The sequence below is a fragment of the Dama dama genome, chromosome 21 (assembly GCF_033118175.1).
Source record: "Dama dama isolate Ldn47 chromosome 21, ASM3311817v1, whole genome shotgun sequence".
Lineage (NCBI taxonomy): Eukaryota > Metazoa > Chordata > Mammalia > Artiodactyla > Cervidae > Dama > Dama dama.
Genome location: NC_083701.1, coordinates 75378533 through 75400221, shown reverse-complemented (window position 1 = coordinate 75400221; position 21689 = coordinate 75378533). Strand labels below are relative to the sequence as shown.

The window sequence follows — 21689 nt, the reverse complement described above, 5'->3', positions numbered from 1 at the left end:
ATATTTTGTCACTCTTCATGAACACCTAGTTTTAGTTCAACATTCCCATCAACTTATAGGTTATTTCCCAAATTCAGGTAGCACTAAAAAACTACATCTGAGGGAGTGCTCTGGTGTTCCAGTGGTGAGCTAAAAAATTCTGACTCCAAAATAATGTCAGGTCTTTGGTCCAAAGGCAGCACTGATCAGTTAAATCCACATGACAGTTTCAAGTTAGTTATGCGTTTATTTTCTTCATTTGTGTACATAGTGGACACATTTGCAAACTGTTGAATAATATTGTAAATTACTGACTTAAAATATGCCTTACTTAAGATTTTGGATGAGGGCTTGAATTCTGAGTAGCTGATAGAAAAGTCGCGACTTAAAATCGGTATAATTAAGACTGGATAATTTTCACAATGAGAGGGAGCAACATCTTAGAATAACAAATTTTTAAAATCTTATTAAGCATTTGGTTTTGCCATCCCCACTATATCAAAATGAGTGTTTTGAATATTAGTTCACAATACCCCAGACACATTTGCCTTATGGCTAAGACTTTGTAATCTAGCATCTCAAAATTAAGACTATCTGGCATTGCTTGCTTCTCCTTTTTGCTTTCTACTTGGTGCTTTGCTTTTAACTGTAATACAATTCAAAATGCCCAAGGTCTGTACTTTCTTTATTGTTCTTGTACCTGATATTTACCAGTGAGGGATCAATGTTCTAAAGGGCAGTCCTGACAGTGTTATTTCAGTGAACATCAGACTGGTGTTTATTACAGACTGAATCTGTGCCCTTTATTGCCAACAGTCTAACTTGAAATATGTGTTCCTTGACCCATTTAATAAATGGTTCCCCACAGATAGGGCAGTGTGCAACTCTTCCGTTTTTCTCAAGATGGCTTTAAAAGCATTTCTTACCCATAAGGCAGTCTGTCTAACCATCAAAGCATCATCTTGACCTTCCCACCTTTGATCAGGGTGACAGTGGTTGTTGATGCTTCTTTTTTCCTAAGTTGCTAACTAGAGAGCCAGCAGAATGGTACGCCACTAGCGTCTGAAGCCAGTCAACTGTGTTCAGATGTATAGCTCATTCTTTGCTTATTTCAGTTCTAATTGTAGATAATCTAAAATAGAACACAGCTGTTAGAAAATGTATATGTGTCAGTTATGTTAGGCACAAAATTTACGTATACATTTCTGCCAAATTATAAAGCCCAATAATATGTTTTAGCCTATATTATAATATTATTTTGATTCTCCTCCCACTAGTAAAAAAAAATAGAGAAAGCATTGCTTATCAATATTGATATATTAGATTGTTAATTGAATTGTTTATAAAACTCTTTAGAAGGGAAGTACTAAATCTTGTGTTGTAAGTCTTAGCCAGCTCAAAATTTTTTCAAGAGTTAAAGAAATATCATCACAACTTTCAAAATTGCATTGTTCACAAAACATTATTTTATTTGGTGCTGAACTTTTAATGTATTTTTTACACTTCTTCCTTGACCTTTAATTTTCTAAATATAAAATATAATAGATCATGAGATAAAAATATCTAAAGAAAAAGGAAAATGTTCTTTACATTTCCATATATGTGTATTACCTATAATTAAGATATTTTTGAACATTATTCCTCAGAGGAAAAATCAATCCATTTTCTGATCTTATAAATTTTATTTAGAGTGATCGTTTTCATCTTATTTGAGGACACTGTTTAAATAGTTGCGATACAGTATTTCCTACTGTTTCTCATCAGTGCTTTTAAAAAATTAATTAGCTTGACATAGAATTTGATAAGGGTTCTAAGGGTTGAGAACTTTTTACTCATGATAAATGATGTTATGTTGCATCATATAATTTTATAAGAGTATAAAAATTCATATAAATAAATTATATGAATAAGCAGTTTTTTTATACTCACACCCTCACAAATACATGCCTGGATGTATGTGGGTGCTTGTGTACATATATATATAATATAAATACGATTGCAACTCTTGGCTGTTTACAAGTTCAGCCTTTAGAGGTGCTTCGCAGTCCGTCCAGCTTCCTGTATAGTCACTTTAGACATGATGTCTCTGAAAGCAAGGGGAGGAAGGAAAGGGTGAGCATGGGCGTAATGACTGATGAGGAAGCCACGTTTTAGCGTACACATTATTTATTTGTTTGGTCCCACTTAGTGAGACACATGCCAAGAATGCAAACAGAAATGTAAACAGGAACAAGCCAGATTCATGCCTGCAACGAGTTTAAAATCTAACAAGAGAGATAAACAAACGCACATAATTTACAGTCAAAGCGAGAGATGGCAATCAGAGAAATAGACTCAGAGTGCTAATCTGACCCAGCGAAAGGAAAGGACTATTAATTTAGCCTTGAACAATTGTCTCAGACTGATGCTGACATTGTCCTCATACGGGGTCACAGTGTCAATGTCATGAGTTTCGTTAATGTTATTTCAAACAAGTCACAGGTTTTTAAGGAAATTGCATACTTTGGGAGCATATTGGTATAAGCAGACATAAAGACAACATTTGAGAGCCTTAAGTGAAAATGAAACCTTTACTGCCTTTCTATATTTGCAAAATTTTGTATCATTTTATGTATGTATGTATATATGTATGTATATTATTTGCCAAACCCAGGGATACGCTAACTCAGTCTCAAACTTAAAAGGCTAGCAGAAGTTACAGTCTGGTATAAAGGCATGGCTAGGATTAGGTACAATAGAGGACCTCTTGCACCTGCAGAATTTCAGTGTCAGAAGTAGCACACCTCTGATTTTGAGGTATATTGGATACTTCCACCAAGAACAAAATGAGTATAGTGTAATGTGAGTGTTCCACAGGTGGGTACCAGCAAGAAGCGGGCAAAGCCTCTTTCAGGTTAAGGCAGACAGCTGGAGAAGTCTCTTGTGAGTCCTTCAGACTCCAAGGAGATCAAGCCAGTCAATCCTAAAGGAAATCAACCCTCAATATTCATTAGAAGGACTAATGCTGAAGCTCCAATATTTTGGCTACCTGATGCGAAAAGCTGACTCATTGGAAGAGACCCTGATGCTGGGAAAGATTGAAGGCAAAAGAAGAGGGAAGCAGAGGAAGAGATGGTTAGACAGAATCACCAACTCAATGGACATGAATCTGAGCAAACTCTGGGAAACAGTGATGGACAGGGAAGCCTGGCAGGCTGCAGTCCATGGGGTTGCAAAGAGTCGGACACAGCTTAGTGACTGAACATCAAAAATGGATAGAATATCTTTCCAAACCAGAGTCATTCCAGAGATGCAAGGTGGGGGCAGTGGTAGCTAGCATCACATAGATAGACAATTAGACATCTGGAGGTGGTGTTTGTTTGGGAAGGTAGGGCAGACATTTTTGGAACTCTGGTGTGAGCTTTTGAGTTCTTCCACGAAAATTGCACAAATACGTACAAACGACTGTTGTGTAATTTTGCCGACTTCATGGACTATGTGAAACTGTTACCAGGTTAAGGACCAATGGGTAAGTGGAGGCAGGGATAATGGAAGGAGGGCATTTTCCTTCAGTTGATAAAGAACCTTACATCTTAGATCAGCCTGATGCGTGTTCAATATAACATCCTTGTCTCTTTGCGATCTCGTAGACTATAGCTTGCCAGGCTCTTCCGTCCATGAAATTCTCTAGTCAAGAATACTTGAGTGGGTTGCCATCCCCTTCTCCAGGGGATCTTCCCAACCTAGGGATCAACCAGGGTCTTCCACATTGCAGGCAGATTCTTTACAGTCTGAGCCAGCAGCGAAGCCCTCCCTGATGGTCACCGGCATTAAAGCCACAACGTGGAGGTCTGCGGCTCGAAGCCACCAGGCTGACCTGGTCATGTGCGCTGGCAGGATCTTTGGTGGCAACTCTCTGTGCCCTGCCTCACTTGTCCTGTTCTTTGTCATCTATTTTAAGAACCAGTTCAGACATTTAATCCTTCGGGAAGCTCGCCCTTACCCTTTTTTGTCCAGTACCTCTTTTAATCTCATAATTCTTTTCTGTAATAAAGTCACACAGCTTTGGGGGAGAACAAACTGTGTCTTATTTATTTCTGAATCTCTGTTTCCAGCACAGTGCCAGGCATGTGGGGGAAAATCTTTATCTTGTGAATGAATAAAAGCCAACTTTATATTGTACACAGAAAGTTTTGCTCTGTGCTAGGGACTAGGACACTTTCCACAGCGTCAGAAACTAAATCAATGCGTAGAAAACTTCATGTAATCTGCAACGAGTTTTTTTTATACAAATTGAATTGGGATGCATATATGCAGTATAATACAAAATGCACTGCCATGCACAGGGGAACAGCAATGAGCCAAGCATAGCACAGAATTTGGGAACACTGGCGAAGAGTTCTCAAGTAGAGGTCTATTATGTGAGCAGATCTCTGGGTGTTAATCCATCTCCCCTGATTGTTCAGCTGGTGCTTCAGAACAAACTGTGCTTTCTTCATGTTAACTCTTTTTTCTTATTGAAATATCTCAAGGCTTCAGGACCGGCATACCTTGAGTCTGGTATGAAAGATAAGGCATTCACTGTGGAATACAAAACCAGAAAAGTGGGATTATTTTCCTCCAAAAAGAAAAAAAAAAAGGTTTATTATGAGAGAAGAAAAGGTCTTTAATTAGAGTAGGGAAAACAAGTTCAAATACAGTCGGATAAATCTGTGATTTAGCTGTCTTCCAAAAGTACTAGCTTTTGTTCAAATAAATACCCCAAATGACTGATGTTTGTATTTGTAGAGAAAATATATAATTTTATAGGACTCTGGACCATTTTCTAGTTTCAAAAATTATGTCATTCAGGACTTGAATATCAAAAAACATAGTTTTAACCTAAACCTGATAGAACCCAAAATCAATCACAAAAATCTATAATAATCAAATATCAAGAGTTTCTTTATATTTACGTATTTTAGTAAATATGTAAGATTAGTAAATAAGATTAGTAAATCATTTCAGTCATTCAGTCTCTTGCTTTTAGGAACTTTTAAGTTAACTGGACTGAAATCATCTGTATGTCAGCTTGCATATACATTTTCACATCCATTTTATCATTGTACTTGTCGTAGAAACACATGTATTCTCCAAATATTTTACTCAAAACCTTACCTTGGTCATTTTATCTAGTCTGATAGCCTAAAATATTTCTAATAGCCTCTCAGTTCCCAACTGTCTTCATCTTTGCTATTTTTTTCTGCCTAGAACCCTAAATCCAGTCTCAGTTTTACCTGATAACTCTTTTTTTTTTTCATTTATTTTTATTAGTTGGAGGCTAATTACTTTACAATATTGTAGTGGTTTTTGTCATACATTGACATGAATCAGCCATGGATTTACATGTATTCCCCATCCCGCTCCTCCCTCCCACCTCCCTCTCCACCCGATTCCTCTGCGTCTTCCCAGTGCACCAGGCCCGAGCACTTGTCTCTCCCAGCATCCAGCCTGGGCTCTGTTTCAATCTGTTTCACCCTAGATAATATACATGTTTCGATGCTGTTCTCTTGAAACATCCCACCCTCGCCTTCTCCCACAGAGTCCAAAAGTCTGTTCTGTATGGAATTTAGAAAGATGGTAACGATACCTGATAACTCTTTAGCCCTTACTTATCCTTTAGAATTCAGCTCAAGTCTACCTCCTGGCATTTTTCAGTCTGTTTCAGCTGCTTCCTCTCTGCGCTGTGAGCACAGCGTACCCAGCTCTAATACGCCTTTTTCTCTGCCCCACTTTGGCTTCTGGGGCCAGAAGCGGTGCACGAGGTTCTCTCTAGTGCCCAGCACAGGTGCTGGGCCGTGGCAAGTTCTCAAACATTTTGCAGTAATTAATGGATGACCTTTCAAGCTCCAGTCTTAGAGCCATTCTAAGCACTTCACAGTGATTAACTCATTTAGTGCAACATTCATCTGATCTTGCTGTCTGTCTTATACCAAAGAGGAAGTAGAGAAAACTAAGGTAGAGATTAAGCCGCTTTTCTGAGGTCAGACAGCTAGTAAGTGGTGCCGTAGTTGCTATAATAAAATAACCACGATAATTGTGATAACGACCCTAGGCCTCTGCTTCAGAGCACACTCTCCTGAATATCTGCTTCTCCTCACCTGATATATCTTTGAAAGTATTGGATGATTGACCTTGTTCTCAAGAGAATGATGAATGATTTATTGCTCTTATGCCTCCTCAAAGTACTTATTAACCTCGATCTTGTCATTAATTCAATAAATATTTATTGCATCCCTACCCTGAGGCATGCACTGGGAATATACAAATGAATAATTATACACTGACTACAAGTGACTGAGACTCATAAAAGCAAATGTATCATAACATTTTGTATTTTGTTAACATTGTGTCCTAGGAACATTTGTCCTACATTACTTCATTTTAGAATAAGCACAATGACAATTTTCAGAAAAGCTTAAAAATTTATCTTCTACCAGGTAGACATTTGACTCTGACAAAGATATTAGAGAACATTTTGTAGTGAATTATCATAACTGCTCTCCATAGAGGCTCAATTTTAGAAGTTTCTTTGCATCTATACATTTCTCTGCAATACGCACAGTTTATAAAACCAGAAGAAAATAAAAACATTTCCCTGAAATACACAGTTTATAAAACTATCAGAAAATAAAAAGCCTAATCTAAAATTAAGTATCTCTATTTTACTTTTCACTGACAAAGAAAATGCTTATCTAATTTTTTTTATTTTATTCTCTGTTCATAACCAAGCACAACTTTAACACTTCTAGGATCTTAGTTTCCTTTCCAATTGTCATTCTGAAGAATAAGTGGAATATAGAGTTTGGAAGTTATATTTGTTTTGCATGAATAAAAAGCAATAAAAGCTGTTTTCCCCCATCCCTGAATTATGTAGCAATGACTCATAGAGCAGATAAGGGATATTACAAGATGTCATTTTCACAGGCACTTTTCTAAACCTGGCAATGGATAATATAAAAACTTGAGTATACTTTAAAATTTTTAAATGCTCTTTGATGGCAGGAGTGGCTTTCATTTTTGTGTTTATTGATAGCATCTTCCTGTCCCGATTTAGCCATAATCTAGTAAGCCATTTCACTTTTTACAGAATGTCTCGCGACTCTGCATATAGCATGTTGTTTTGCCGCATTATAGAAAAGGGCCACACTATTGTGTTTCCGTGTTTAGAAACATTCCTTCCAAGGAATAGAATCACTTTATAATTGTGCCATTGTATGACACCATTTTAGATTTATAAAGCTTTGTGGCTTGTGCATATTTGATGCAGTCTGTTATATTTTTTGCCTTGTCTATTTCACTACCCCATATATGGAAGTCACTGAGCCATTGCTTATTATTAGTGCCTTTCTGTTTCATCTTTAATTCCACTCATTTTTATATGATAACAAACATAATTTTATGCTAAAGTACAATAATAATAATTCTTCAATAATTTACTAATTGCAATCTTTTAAGAAAAAAAATATTTTAAAGTAAATCCTCTAAAAGAGAGCTTTGAGTGTATCAGGGTATTTTTTTTAAGCATTGATGGAAATAATTATTAATAGTGACCAAAGGGTTATATTTGGAAATTACAGGTGGTAACTAGCAAAGAAGATTTAATGCTTTGTTCAGATTTTTACTGCTGCAAGTATGATTGATGAGTATATTTGTGCTGTTCCTCAGAAATTACTTAACTGTTTCTAGCTTCTGAGATATCTGTCTGCCTATGGATCTCACCTTCCTAATGAAATGAGTAATATCATTGTTAGGTAAGGCTTGTACTGCAGTGCCTGGATTTAGAAAACAATAAATAGTAGCTAAAATTATCTACATTTGTACTCTTTTTAAGCCTAATTGTTCTTCCCAGATGCTTTTCTCCTTTTCATTCATCTTGAAGAAATGAACTTGAATTACTCACTCTTTTGAACTGAATATTAGGTCAGAAAAAGTTATATTTCTTTTCCTTGGGGTTTCTACAACTCTTTTTGCTTTCTTATGACCAATTACCACCTTATATTTAGTTAACTGTCTTCTGATTAATATGATGATATCCACAAGATATCAAGCTCTATCTTATTTATGCTTTTAGCCCTACTGCCAAGGATAGTGTCTGGCATAGAGCAGATCCTCAGTAAGTATTTTTAGACTTCTGAAGAGTTTACAGTATAAAAGACCTTAGGCATCTGCACAAAAATTGATTCTTGCAGTCAAATAAATCAATATCTTGCTTAACTTCAGCTTAATTGTCAGGAAATAATGTTGAAATAATCAACTTCAACTGCACTTTTCTTTACTAGTTCCTTAAACATGGCAATTGATCCTTTGCTATTTAAATGATATAACTAATGTCAAATATGATTGACATGTAGTCTTGACTCTTCATATCTCGGTCAAGTATAGATAGTTGTAGAAATTTTCATATAGGTAAAACCATGACATCACAAAAGTACAATTCTAAATTTCCAAACATGACTCAAAATTAAATCTTTCCACCAATCATTTTAAAGGAAATTGTTTAACATTCTATACTCTATCTAAAATTGTTGTAATATCACAACATTATATATGATATGACATAACAGTTTTGGTTATATCAAGTCTTGAGTCTTGGGATAGGAATTCATTTCTCTTTCCAAAATTTTCTTCACCTGACACTGTTACATGCTTTCTCCTAGTATAGAGCTAATCCATTATCTTGCCTTTCTCTCTTCTTAATTAAAAACATACATTGAAACCAATGAGAAAAATTCAACATAAAATATATTTCACAAACATGTAAAAAGAAAAGATAGATCTAGGTTGGAACCTACTAGTATTTATAATGCTACCTCAAGTTTATGACTGATAAAAAGAATGAAATAGCACATAAAGAGAATTTTGGTAAATTTGAAAAAATTTTAAAAGATTTTATTTATTATGGCCTTAAAATGTAAAATCAGGAAATATATATTTATAAATGGATCTTTATAAAGCTATTATAAGTGGATGATTTTTATTTGATCACACTCTACCCTAAATGAAGGACATACTTTTTTTTCAGTGAAGTGAGAAAGTACAAGAATATAGTTTTCTCGTGGAAACAAAACCATAACGATCAGTTAATTTGATTTTATTTTTAAATAAAAGCATCTGGTATTAGATACTCATCAGACTTGATAGTTAAGTGTGAAAAAGGATAAGAAGTTAAGTAACGAATCTAAGTCAATTTATGTATAAATACTTTATAACATTTTATTTAGCTTCTATTCTGTATGTACATCTAATGCAATTGATGTCTATATAATAGATAATTGTATATGATATAATACATGCTATGATTAAAGTCTACAAATTGACCTTGAGACGATCTAGAAATGACATCTGGCCAAAACCAAGGGGGTCTAGATTTTTCTAGAAAACGTCGCGTTTGGGTTGAGTCTTGAAAAAGTAGGAGGCACAACTATGAAAATAGTAAGAAAAGTGAAATGCATTTCAACAGGTAAGAGATTAGGGCAAACATGGCAGATTAGGGAATTGTGAGGAAGTTTAAGCTGTACATGGAAATGGAGACATACAACTGAGGAGGCAGGAAGCGTTCAAATCCATAAGGACTGTTTGGGTCACATTAGGGAGTTTTTCTTAAGGGCAATGGGGAGTGATGGAAAGAAGTTAAGCAGGAGTGGCTCCTTGGGAAATACCCTGATGCTGGGAGAGATTGAAGGAGGGAGAAGGGGATGACAGAGGATGAGATGGTTGGATGGCATCAGCAACTCGATGGATGTGAGTTTGAGTAAGCTCCAGGAGTTGATGATGGACAGGGAGGCCTGGCGTGCTGCAGTCCATGGGGTCGAAAAGAGTCGGACACGACTGGAGGACTGAAATGAACTGAACCGAACTGAATCAGAAGTGACAGTGTTAGTCTTACATCCTTTTTTCTGCAGCCAAAGATGTTGATAATCAAAGAGGAGAGGGAGTATGGAGAGAAAGGAGAGTGTTTCTCCTTGGATAGCCTCTATTTTCTCTAGAAGTAAATTGCAGAAATCGTCCCCTGTGCGTGAGGATGAGGAGCATGGAGTAACCTGTTTATGGAATGTGCTGAAGAATTAATAGTATCATCTGTGGGGAAATGGGGCAGAGAACTGGCCTGAGAAGTTGTAAGAAGTGATTGGCACACACTGTCAATCTTTCCTTTCTGTTAGTCATGGCACTGGTTCACATTCAAGAAAAGCCAGGAAACATTGCAACTAAGTCCCTAAGGCATAGACATCTGAGTTTAGGTTGATTTGAGATTTGGGCTTTAAAAAACATAAGAAACAGGAACAGAGGTTAGGGGTATGGGAAGGCAGCCAAAGTGATAAGTTGCAGAGTCTTGACTAGATACAGAAGGGAGTGAAGACGGGCTGGAGCAACAGATTAGAAATTGATGCCTACTAGTCTAGATCATGTTTAGAAAACACAAGGGTATGAGAATCTTGAAAGGGTATATGATCATGTTGAAAGTGTAAAGTATTGGAGTTTACAGTTTTAAAGGTGGAGAAATTCTGGGAAAGTTTGAGAGATTCACCTTAAAAACTTTCAGAAACAATGATGTAGTTTTGTAAGAGAATGAAGTGAAAATGTTTTTAAACAATCTTAAAGGATCCTGTCATTATTATCTCTATGATTATTCCCCAGGAAATAATTCAAGATGGCACAAATATTATTAATAACCTAAGATATTCACTAGAGCTTTGTAAATAATACCAAATTATTACAAAAAAGTGAGTGTGTGTGTGTGTGTGCGTGCATGCTCAATACCTCAGTCATGTCCAGCTCTTTGGGACCCCATGGACTGTAGTCTGCCAGTCTCTTCTGCCCATGGGATTCCCCAGGAAAGAATACTGAAGTAGGTTGCCATTTCCTCCTCCAGAGGATCTTCCCTGACCCAGGGATCCTGCAATAACAGAGAAGGGTTTAAATGAATTATGACAGATCAAAATACCTGTGGAAGTATTCATTGGTCGAGCCTTTATGGAAGCAATTCAGCTTTGTCCATCAGTTTTAAATGCAAATGTCATTCAATTAGAAATTCCACTTCTACAAATTTGCCCTAAAGATATATTTATACATATGCGAAATGGACAAGGTAGTTTGTAGCTGCATCGTTGGTAAGAGTAAAATGCTCATAAGTAGGGAACTCCCTGTTATATCCATTTAATGGGATATTATGAAGCTATAAAAATTTAATTTGAAAAAAAAAATTTAATTTGAAAACTCTTTCCTAATGTGAAATGTTCTCCAAGATACATTGTTAATTGAAAAAGTAAAAAACATGCTCAGAACAGAGTATGTGGTATAATGCCATCTTATATTGAATGGGGAAAGTTCATACATGTGTTTATATACATATGTATATGTGTACAAATCATAAATTTAGTCACCGATGAGAAGAGATTTTGGAGGGTGAGGAAAACTATTGGAAAAACTCTCATAGCTATGTTATTAGAGATCTTTTTCATTCTGTGAATTTTGAATCATAAGAATATATTACCATTTGGAAATTTTAAAAACCCAAGTTATATAATAAATGTAAACATAAAAATTATTGTAAATTTTTATTTTAGTAATTTGGAAATACATTCAAAATAATTATCTTGGGAACACAGTAGAGAAAATTCAAAAGATAAAGCTACATATAGCAGGTATAGTAAGATAAGAAAGTACACCCAAAATATCAGTGTGGATATAACAAGTGGTAGGATTGCATTTCAAGCAATATTTATTCTCTACTTTTTGTTAAAGAACAATTGTGTATATATCTCAATGCATATACATTGTTTACATTTGGGTAAATTGGAAAGTCATTTTGAAAAATACTTTTCAATAACTCTTGAAACTCCATCCTTTCAAATGTGGAAATGATATTTCAGATTGCAATAAAATTTAATAGAGATAAGTGTGATTCTTCTATTGCATCTTTCATTTGAATAGATCAGCCATGTGGACAGAATACCTGTGAAGAACTTTTATCTGTTATCATAAATAAAGTATATTCATTGATATAAATTAATAAAAAGTTGCAAGAATAAGTCTCCAAGAAAAATCTAATGAAGAATAATATAGATTTTTAGAAGGCCCTCATAACTCATAACTAAAATGAATGGCTATTTTGTTTTATGTCTTCAGCATAATTGACAATAAAGAAATAACTTACATTAAACATTCAGAGGAGCACATCTTAAAAGTACAATCTCTGCAAAATTTTGGTTTCAGGCGGAAGCTAAGAATTTTAGTAAAACTGTAAAATAAAATCTGAAATACCACTGTATTTTTTCATTTGCTAATTTACAAGGCTATTAAATATGTAGTCATGAAAGAGATCAAAGAGATATTAGACTCGTTCATAGGACAGAATAATTATTTCTAAAAATTTATATTTAAAGTATCCATTATAATTACAGTTAGAGTCTTTGAAATATTCTTTAATTGAGTTGTAACATAAACTTTTGCAAATTCTTAAGCTCTGAAATTATGCTAGCTTTTATCCTTTACTCCTCATCACCACTATTACTAGCATCTTGTATTTATAGTGGCACATGTGTTACAATTAATGAACCAATATGATGTATTGCAGTTTATTAAAGTTCATAGTTTACATTAGGCTTCATCCTATGTTGTACTTGAGTTCTGACAAATTATAATGACAAGTATCCACTATTAGGTTGTTATATACACTATTTTCACTGGCCAAGTATTGCATTTGCACAAATTGCAATACCGTTTTCTATTCCTGTCAGCAATGAATGAAAGTTCCTGTTGCTCCATTTCCTTGCTAGCATTTGATGCTGTCAGTGTTTTGGATTTTAACAGTTCTAATAGCTATGTAGTAATGTCTATTGTTTTAATATGCAATTCTCTGTTTAACATATGATGTTGAGCATAGCTTCATGTTCTTACTTTTTGTCTGTTTGTTTATGTATTTATTGGTGAAGTGATTGTTCAGATATTTAGCCCATTTTTTGCTGTATTGTTTTTCATATTGTCGAATTATAAATGTTCCTTGTATATTTTGGTTACTAGTTCTTCCTCAGATGTATATTTTGTGAATATTTTCTCTCAGTTGGAGACTTGTTCCATTCCCTAAACAAAGTCTTTCATACAGTCTAAGTTTTTATTGTAATGAAGTCTAGTTTGTTTTTTCTTTCAGAGATTAAAATGGTTTTATATCTAGAAAATCATCACTAAATGTTAGGGCACTGAGATTTTCAACTATGCTATCTTCTAGGAGTTTTATATTTTTGCATTTTTACATTTAGGTGTATGATCCATTTAAAGTAATTTTTGTGAAGAATGAAATCTCTGTGTCTACCGCCACGTATGTGGATGTCTGTCTAGTTGTTACAACATCATTTGCTAAAAAGCTTTCAACAAAAAAAAAATTGGTTTTTTTTTTTCTATTTTATCCACTGACTTTCTATTTCCATGTGCAAATTGCAGGGATTCAAGCTCATTTCTACTCTATACCTCAAGTTTTCTCCCCAGAACACATACCTTTAGAAGAAACCTTCCACGTTTTTACCAACCCCTTGTCTAATGGAGAAATGTCTTTCATAGCATCCCTGCACCTTATCATCAAGTCCTTATTAAAGGGTAGGTGATGACTTAATAAAGCAACTCATCCCTGGGTTGGATAACCCAAGTTGTAATTCATTCATTCATTCAAAATACATTTCACACTCACTGTATATCAGATATTGAACTAAAAACTGTACTGAACCTAAGAATTATAAGATTTTGGTCTAGCTCTCTTGAACAATATATAAACATCAATATCCTCTTTTATGCAGATTTTGATAGATGTTAGAATGCCCCTCTTTTGCCTTTCAGTTTAACACTTTGCTGTTCTTTCAAACATTGCTAACGTGACAGTGATGTACCTTAATCAGAATGAAATTTCATTTGTCTGTGTTCCTCTCAAAACATTATTTACTCAGATGGATATCCTGCTCTAGAAGTCATCCATCTGTTATAGTGCAGTGCGTCTGTTTATTTTCTGTGATCTGAATGACATCTCTATTAAGTAAGACTTAAATCTTTGATATGTTTGCTGCCAAAATGTCATAATACACCATTATATTAAATTCACAATGAAGTTAGCATTTGCCTGGTGGTCGTGTCCAATATTGTTTTTAAATATGGAAAATCTCACTATGAGATGCCTTGAGTGAATTTAGGAGTGGGGGATTAATTTTAATTGAAAATCAAATATTATACAAAAGTATCTGAAGAGGTAGCATACTATAATAGGAAAAATGCTGGATTTGGCATTGGAAGACCCAAATTACGCTTGTTTCTGATATGTATAAACTAGCTGTTCTCAAGTGAGTAATTTAAATTCTTTGAGCACCAAATACTCCTTGGTGAAATAGTGAAGATAGCAATACTTGCCCCATCTATCTTCTAGTGAACTTTGGGAAATATGCACTCATTTCTCATGCTGGTATGGCTATGCTCAAAATCCTTCAAGCTAGACTTCAGCAGTACATGAACTGAGAACTTCTGAATGTACAAATGGGGTTTAAAAAAGACAGGGGAACTAGCAACCAAATTACTATAATATCCACTGAATCATAGAAAAAGCAAGGGAGTTCCAGAAAAACATCCACTTCTGCTTTGTTGACTACACTAAAGACTTCTGTATGGATCACAATAAACTGTGGAAAATTCTTCAAGTGATGGAACTACCAGGCTACCTTACCTGTCTCCTGAGAAACCTATATGTGAGTCAAGAAGCTACAGTTAGAACCTTACATGGAACAAAATGACTGGTTCAAAATTGGGAAAGGAGTAATGTCAAGGCTATATATCGTCACCTTTCTTATTTAACTTATATGCAGAGTACATCATGCAAAATGCTGGGCTGGATGAATCACAAGCTGGAATCAAGATTGCCAGGAGAAATAGCAACAACCTCAGATATGCAGATGATGCCACCCTAATGGCAGAAAGCGAAGAGGAACTGAAGAGCCTCTTGATGAAGGTGAAAGAGGAGAGTGAAAAAGTTGGCTTAGAACTCAACATTTAGAAAACTAAGATCATGGCATCTGGTCCCATCACTTCATGGCAAATAGAAAGGGGAAAAGTGGAAACAGTGACATATTTGATTTTCTTGGGCTCCAAAATCGCTGCAGATGGTGACTGCAACCATGAATTTAAAAGATGCTTGCTTAATGGGAGAAAAGCTATGACAAACCTTGAAAACTTGAAAACAAATTAAAAAGCAAAGACATCACTTCATTGACAAAATTCCATATAGTTTTTCCAGTAGTCATGTACAGATGTGGGAGTTGGACCATAAATAAGGCCGAGCAGCGAAGAATTGATGCTTTCGGATTGTGGCGCTGGAGAGGACTCTTGAGAGACACTTGGACAGCAAGGAGATCCAACCAGTCCATCCTAAAGGAAATCAGTCCTGAATATTCATTGGAAGGCATGATGCTAAAGCTGAAGTTCCAGTCCTTTGGCCACCTGATGTGAAGAGCTGACTCTTTGTAAAAGACCCTGATACTGGGAAAGGTTGACGGCAAAAGGAAAAGAGAATGGCAGCAGATGAGATGGTCAGATAGCATCACCAACTCAGTGAACATGAATCTGAGAAAACTCCAGAAGATACTGAAGAACAGAGAAGCCTGCTGTGCTGTGGTCCATGGGGTTGCAAAGAGTCAGACCCGACTTAGGAACTGAACAACAGCCATCATATGGAAACATGTATGAAAATAACTTCTAAGTAATATTCACTGAGCAATAAATTACATAGAGTAAAAGTCATCCTTTTTGGTGTACATTTCTATTATATAGTTATGTACCTACCACTGAAATCATAGTATAGAACATCATATTCCCAGCAGCCTCTTTGGATTCCACCCTAGCAACCACTAATATACTATGTGCCCTAATAGTTTTGCCTTTTCCAGAATGTTCTATAAATGGAATCATACTGGATGTGACTTTCTTCACTTTTGATAATATTCTTTGATAGTTACCCATGCTACCATATTTATCTCTACTTTGTTCCTTTTTCTTGGTATATGAAGAAAAGGTGTTTTTAATTGTATCAAAATCCAATTAATATATTTTGAGAAAAAGATTAGAAAGTATTTCTTTTATGAATTTATTGCTAAGTTACTGAATTGAATAAAAATATGTAATACATGTATTACCATAAAACAAAACAATGGTAATTTAATAGTTCTCCTAAGCCCTGTACCATCATTTTGGAAATATGTATCTTTCTTTGAGATGAAAATTGAATTCCCAAGGGCATAGTTTTCAGAAAATATAACTTGGTCATGTTTGTAGTCGTGTAGTTTGAAATGAAATTAAAAACAGGAGGTGGTTTTCTTGAAACATGTGAGATTGAAAGGCCAAGGTATGACTGATTGAGTAGGATTTTTTTTTTCCAGTTGCCAAAAAAAGCTTTTTTGAGCTGAACAAGAGTGGTATGAAATTAAAGTAATTGCACACTTCAGATTTTACTAGCAACATGAAGTCTTGTTGGCAATTTGCTGTTCTACAGACACCGTGGCCTGCCGGCATGGGGTGGGGTACCTCGCATGTGAATGCGGGTTATTGTTCCCAGTGACTCTCTGAATGATCTCCTGGAGTAGCTCTTGCAGCAGCAGTGTGCGGGCTGAACGCCAGCCTGTGTTCCAGAGCCTGCCTCTTTAGATCTCAAAGTTACTCCATTTCATTTTTTTTTTTTTTTCTGTGTGTTCGTTCCTAATTCATTGGCCGTGTGTGTAATTATAGGTTGGAGGGATGATTACACAAACTAATTACAATCAAACTTGGCTTGTGAGCGTACAGAGCTTTGGTTGGTAATCACAATTATTTAAGCAGGAGCTCCCTCCCCCAGACTCTGTTGGTGTCTCACGAAGAGCATGTTCGTGTCCTGTTCAAGCGGGTGATTTTTGTATAACATTGGACGTTGCTTCTTGGCTTTGAGATTGCTAAGACTGGAATCGGTACACAGACCTGCTATCAGAAGTAGGATTTCTCCTCAAAATTGTCTTAGAAAATCAAATTATACAACACCTAGTGGGAAATATATTGAATTCATGTATTTCAAAGTTATCGCTATAAATGGAAATAATGGATTTTTAAAATAAAGTTTTTGATTTGAGGCTTTTTAAAGCAGACAGAAGACAGCAAGGATTAAAAGATTCCCAGTCTCTCAAATGTCACATTACCATAAATTAATACATATAGGATTATCATACAGCCAAAAGCATGCTGCAGGGCACACCACACTTGAAAGATACAGTATAGACTGTGTATCCTCACTATGACTTTGAGCAAATCTCCTAACCTTGTGAGCATCAGTTCTGCATCTATAAAATGGGGGTACTAACCTTTCTCAAGGAATTTTATGAGGAAAAAGTGAATTATACTGGTAAAGTTCGTGGGACATTTAGTTGGCTCATAAAATATAGAGGATTGTTTGTTATATAAGGGAAATAAATCTAGTAATTTATGACCTTATTCACAATGAGTACTTTAGTATTTATCCTTTTATATAAAATATCCTAATAATTACCTTGGATTGGCCATTTTCTCATCTGCTGCTAATCCAGTAGCCATGCATCGATGTACAACTTGGAAAAACTTTTTTTTTTTCACTTCGTTCTTTCATATGACATTCACCACTCATTCATTCATTTATCATTTATTAGAATCCACTGTGTCCCTGGCTATACAAATCTGTATGTGTAAGGTGTTTTAGCTCTCCTTTCCTCTCTCAAGGGAGATAAATATGTGAATTTCTGTAATGCATGGGGGTAAAATGTTACCGAACACAAGTGTGCTCTATGCACTGTGAAGCCAAAGAAACCAAAACGTGGGGGTTAGGGGTAGAGAAAGGTTTACTGCAGGACCATGCAAGGAGACAAGTGGCGTGTACCCCAAGAATCCCAAGTCCCTGAAAGATCGCAGCAAAGCAGTTGAGGCAAAGGGAGGGGGGGCATGATTAGTTATGGCCAACTGCTGGGTGTTGAAATCCTTTGTTTTTGTGGCTGTCTGTGTTGGTCTGGTCATGATGTACCTGTGAACTCCACCAAGACAAATGTTAATTTCTGTTCTGCAACTTTTTAATCTCTATATGAATGGACTTTTAAAGGTCAGAGCCTTGAGAACAGGCTGTCCTGTATATTTCAGGCTGTAGATAACATTCTTTAAGACACAGAGCCAGCATTACTAAGCACAGGAAAAACAGTAGGTCTAACATGGAGTCCGATTTTTTTCTTTCCTATTACAGAAAGGTTTTTGGCGGTAGAAGAAAGATGAAAAGTCCCAGGGGAGTTCAGAATTGTGGCACTATTGATTCTCTCTGAGAGATTGGGTAAAACTTTAAATCGAGATGAAGAAACACTTTGGGACAAGCAAAGAGAGAATTCTGGTAAAGAAAACTATGGAACCAGGGGTCAGCCAACATACGTGTTAGTATTGCGAACCTAGTCCCAATGGTGTGATTGGAACACATCAAGTACATAAAGAAGGACTGGGGAAATAAGATTGGAAATATAGTTGGATCAGATCACAGAAGGCTATGAATGCAAATGAGATTTTTGTGCAGACAGTGTGCACTCGAACATGGAAAATAGTGGATGAGTTCATATCTTTTAATGAAATCCAACTGGATACTATTTAGAGATTTAATGAGGATGAAAAATACCACTTGACTTATTTATTTTTACTTTTCTGAAAGCTCGCCTTCATTCTAACAACTCCAAAAATATTGTTTTCTTCTGAAAACTGTTCCTTGTGGATTACTTACTGACTTGCTCCCTGACAAGGATCTGTTTTAATGGAATTCTCTTTGAAATTGTGCCTTGACTCTTCTTATGGCAACTGTGAGACTAAATCCTTGACCTTGGTGGCTCACAGCTTTAGAATTCTGTCAGACAAAAAAAAAAAAAAAAAAAAAGGGAACAAATTAGAAAGCTTTAAATGAATTTATTGTAGTCCTTTACATTCCTGTACATATCTTTGAGGGAGGGAGTGGTTCTTTGATTGATCCATATACTAATAGTATGGTTTAATTTGCCACCCTTTCATCTTTTCAACTGAATTATTCAGATTTTTTAAAAGAATTAAACTCTCATATGTAATAGAATATTTGTGCAACAAAATCTTAAGAAGTCCTTAATTTAAATTATATACTTAAAAGCAAAGGAATGTCAAAGGAAACATTTTAGGTTGAGCAGATAATCCAGTTAGGTAAATAATGTTAGAATACACTTAACTCTGTTTACAGAAGGGATATGTTAGATTTTATAGGCTCTTACCATCATCATTATCATCTTGAAAATGTTTAATAACCTTTAAAATACTTTTACCAAGAGACAAATGAAAAATTTAATGTAAATTTATGCAATTAACATTTAGTACAAAATATTCAGATTTACTTACTTTTATTAATAGATCTCCTTTATTAATTATTTTTCCAATTGGATGCTTTAAAGAACGAAATCTTTATTTGATCTTTTTTTGCCTTTAAAAATAATCCTCATATGATAAAGTATTTTAAATATAATATGCATTATTCTGTGGATCTCACACTGTTGTATATTTTGTGTACATTTAAACAATGTGCTTTGAGTTTTCAATGTGCTTTGAGTTACACTGTTGTATATTTTGTGTACATTTAAACAATGTGCTTTGAGTTTTCAATGTGCTTTGTGTTACACTGTTGTATATTTTGTGTACATTTAAACAATGTGCTTTGAGTTTTCAATGTGCTTTGAGTTACTAGAAATCATTTTGAGAAAATCTTAACACTCCAACCTATTAGATAAAGACAGTGTCAATTCAAGAAGTGAAAATTTCCATACATTTATAGGTATCAAGCTGTAATTATTTATGCTACATTTATCACCCTGGTCTGGCTATGAAACCTGCATATCATGCAAATAAGTTCTATATGAAGTACTCTGTGTTACTGATATTGTTATTATAGATACTATTAGGACTGTTATGCATAAAATCTATTCGTAAAAATCCCTGCCTCAAAGAATATTAATAAAATGGAATATGGTTTATCAATACGAAATTCTTGTTTCTGTTAAAGTGCCTTCTAATTCAGGCAATTTACCTTTCTGATTTATTAAGTACCCCATGAGATTCTTGTCATCGTAAGGTAAAGGATGAAATATAAATTGAGTTTATTTGCTGTTTCAATAATTGATTTATTGTCAGTTTCACCACTGCTGGCACCATCTTTGCTACAGAATTTAAAATGGAAAAGGAGACTTACTAGTAAAATGCACTGTTGACTGAAGATTATTTCGAAGTAGAAGGGCTAAATAAGCTGAATACAAAATGTTAATAACATAATTTCCACTTTAGTGGTTTCATGCTTGTTTCTGTAAAAGGTCTTATTTTTATTTGCCCCAAATTTTGGAAATCTCTGGAAATGGTTGAGTTAAAAAAAATCCTTTTAATATGAGTTAATAAGTAACTGTTCAGGTAAAGTAAATTTGTAATTATTTTTCCCTGCTAGAAATGTGTGCTAATTAGTTATAAAATATTTTTATAACCAGGAAATGGGAGAAGTGCAAGTTCATGAGCAAATTGCATGGTGCTTCAGTAAATTTTCTAGCTCTTTAAAGCATTGTATATGTGGGATATGTTCCTCCAATGGAGTTTCAAGCTCCGTGGGTCACCATTTAGGAAGTGTGTTTGCAATTACAGTATGTAGTAATTTCTTAGGCTTTACCTTGACTTTTTCCTGAAGATGAAAACTCCAGGCCCATGGCAGGGTAAAGAGCCATCCCTGGACATGTACTTCCTGGAAGTGCTTTTGCTGAGGAAACTTGATGCTTTTAGAAGTATCTTAGACTAAGTTTTGTATGGTGAGTGTACTCTGTACCTTGCTATTTCTTTGAAATAACAAAACAGAAAAATCACAAACATAAACTCCTTTCTAAAGGTATTTTAAAATATATAAAACAAGTTTGGATGGATGGGGAAAATCCCTACTGCAAAATTTCTGAGGGCAAACAGCCCTAGCTTAGTGAAGGACCAGAAAAATAAGAAAAATATATTTAGATATATATACTAAAGAGAGGGGACTATAGTTTCTTTCGTGTGGATTGTGAAAAGTTGCTAGCTGATTCATTAGACAGTGTAAAAAGAGGCTTCTAATAAAGATGTTTTTGGTACCTAATGGCTAAAGAAATTGTTGGCAATATGACTAATATTTTATTTTTTCCTCAGTTGTCTTATCTTGTCACTTTGGAGTGGATCAAGCCTGCTGAACTACTGAACACGTTTGAGAAAACTTATTAAATTGACATATTTTGGTTGAATGCATGATAATTAAAAATATTATTTTGTCAAAGGAATGACAGTATGGGAAACTTTTCAATTTAGCTTTAAGATTACTAAATGATATGAGGTGAAATATAAACCAGTTAAGAGGTCCAAAGGATTGTACTAATAGCAAGTATTCATTCAACAAATATTTGAGTTATTATTGCCATGTGTCATGGACAAAATGGTGACTGAAAATGAATATAGCTCCTGACATTTCTGCACCTTACAATCTGAGATAGAGGTGGTTGTGGGCTCCATATGGAAAATCACCATTAAGACGAGGAATGCAGTCATAGAGGAGCCTGTCTGCAAGATGGTGAGATCAGAGGCTATGCTCAATAAAGTGTGAGGTGAAAATGAGAGGTGAAAGTGTTAGT

The 21689-nt window shown here is 35.1% G+C and overlaps 1 protein-coding gene across 1 annotated transcript in view; it reads left to right on the top strand.

Annotated features, from left to right (window-relative positions):
• Positions 1-21689, top strand: part of RALYL (RALY RNA binding protein like) — a 786844-nt gene that overhangs the window by 266871 nt on the left and 498284 nt on the right. The window lies entirely within an intron of this gene.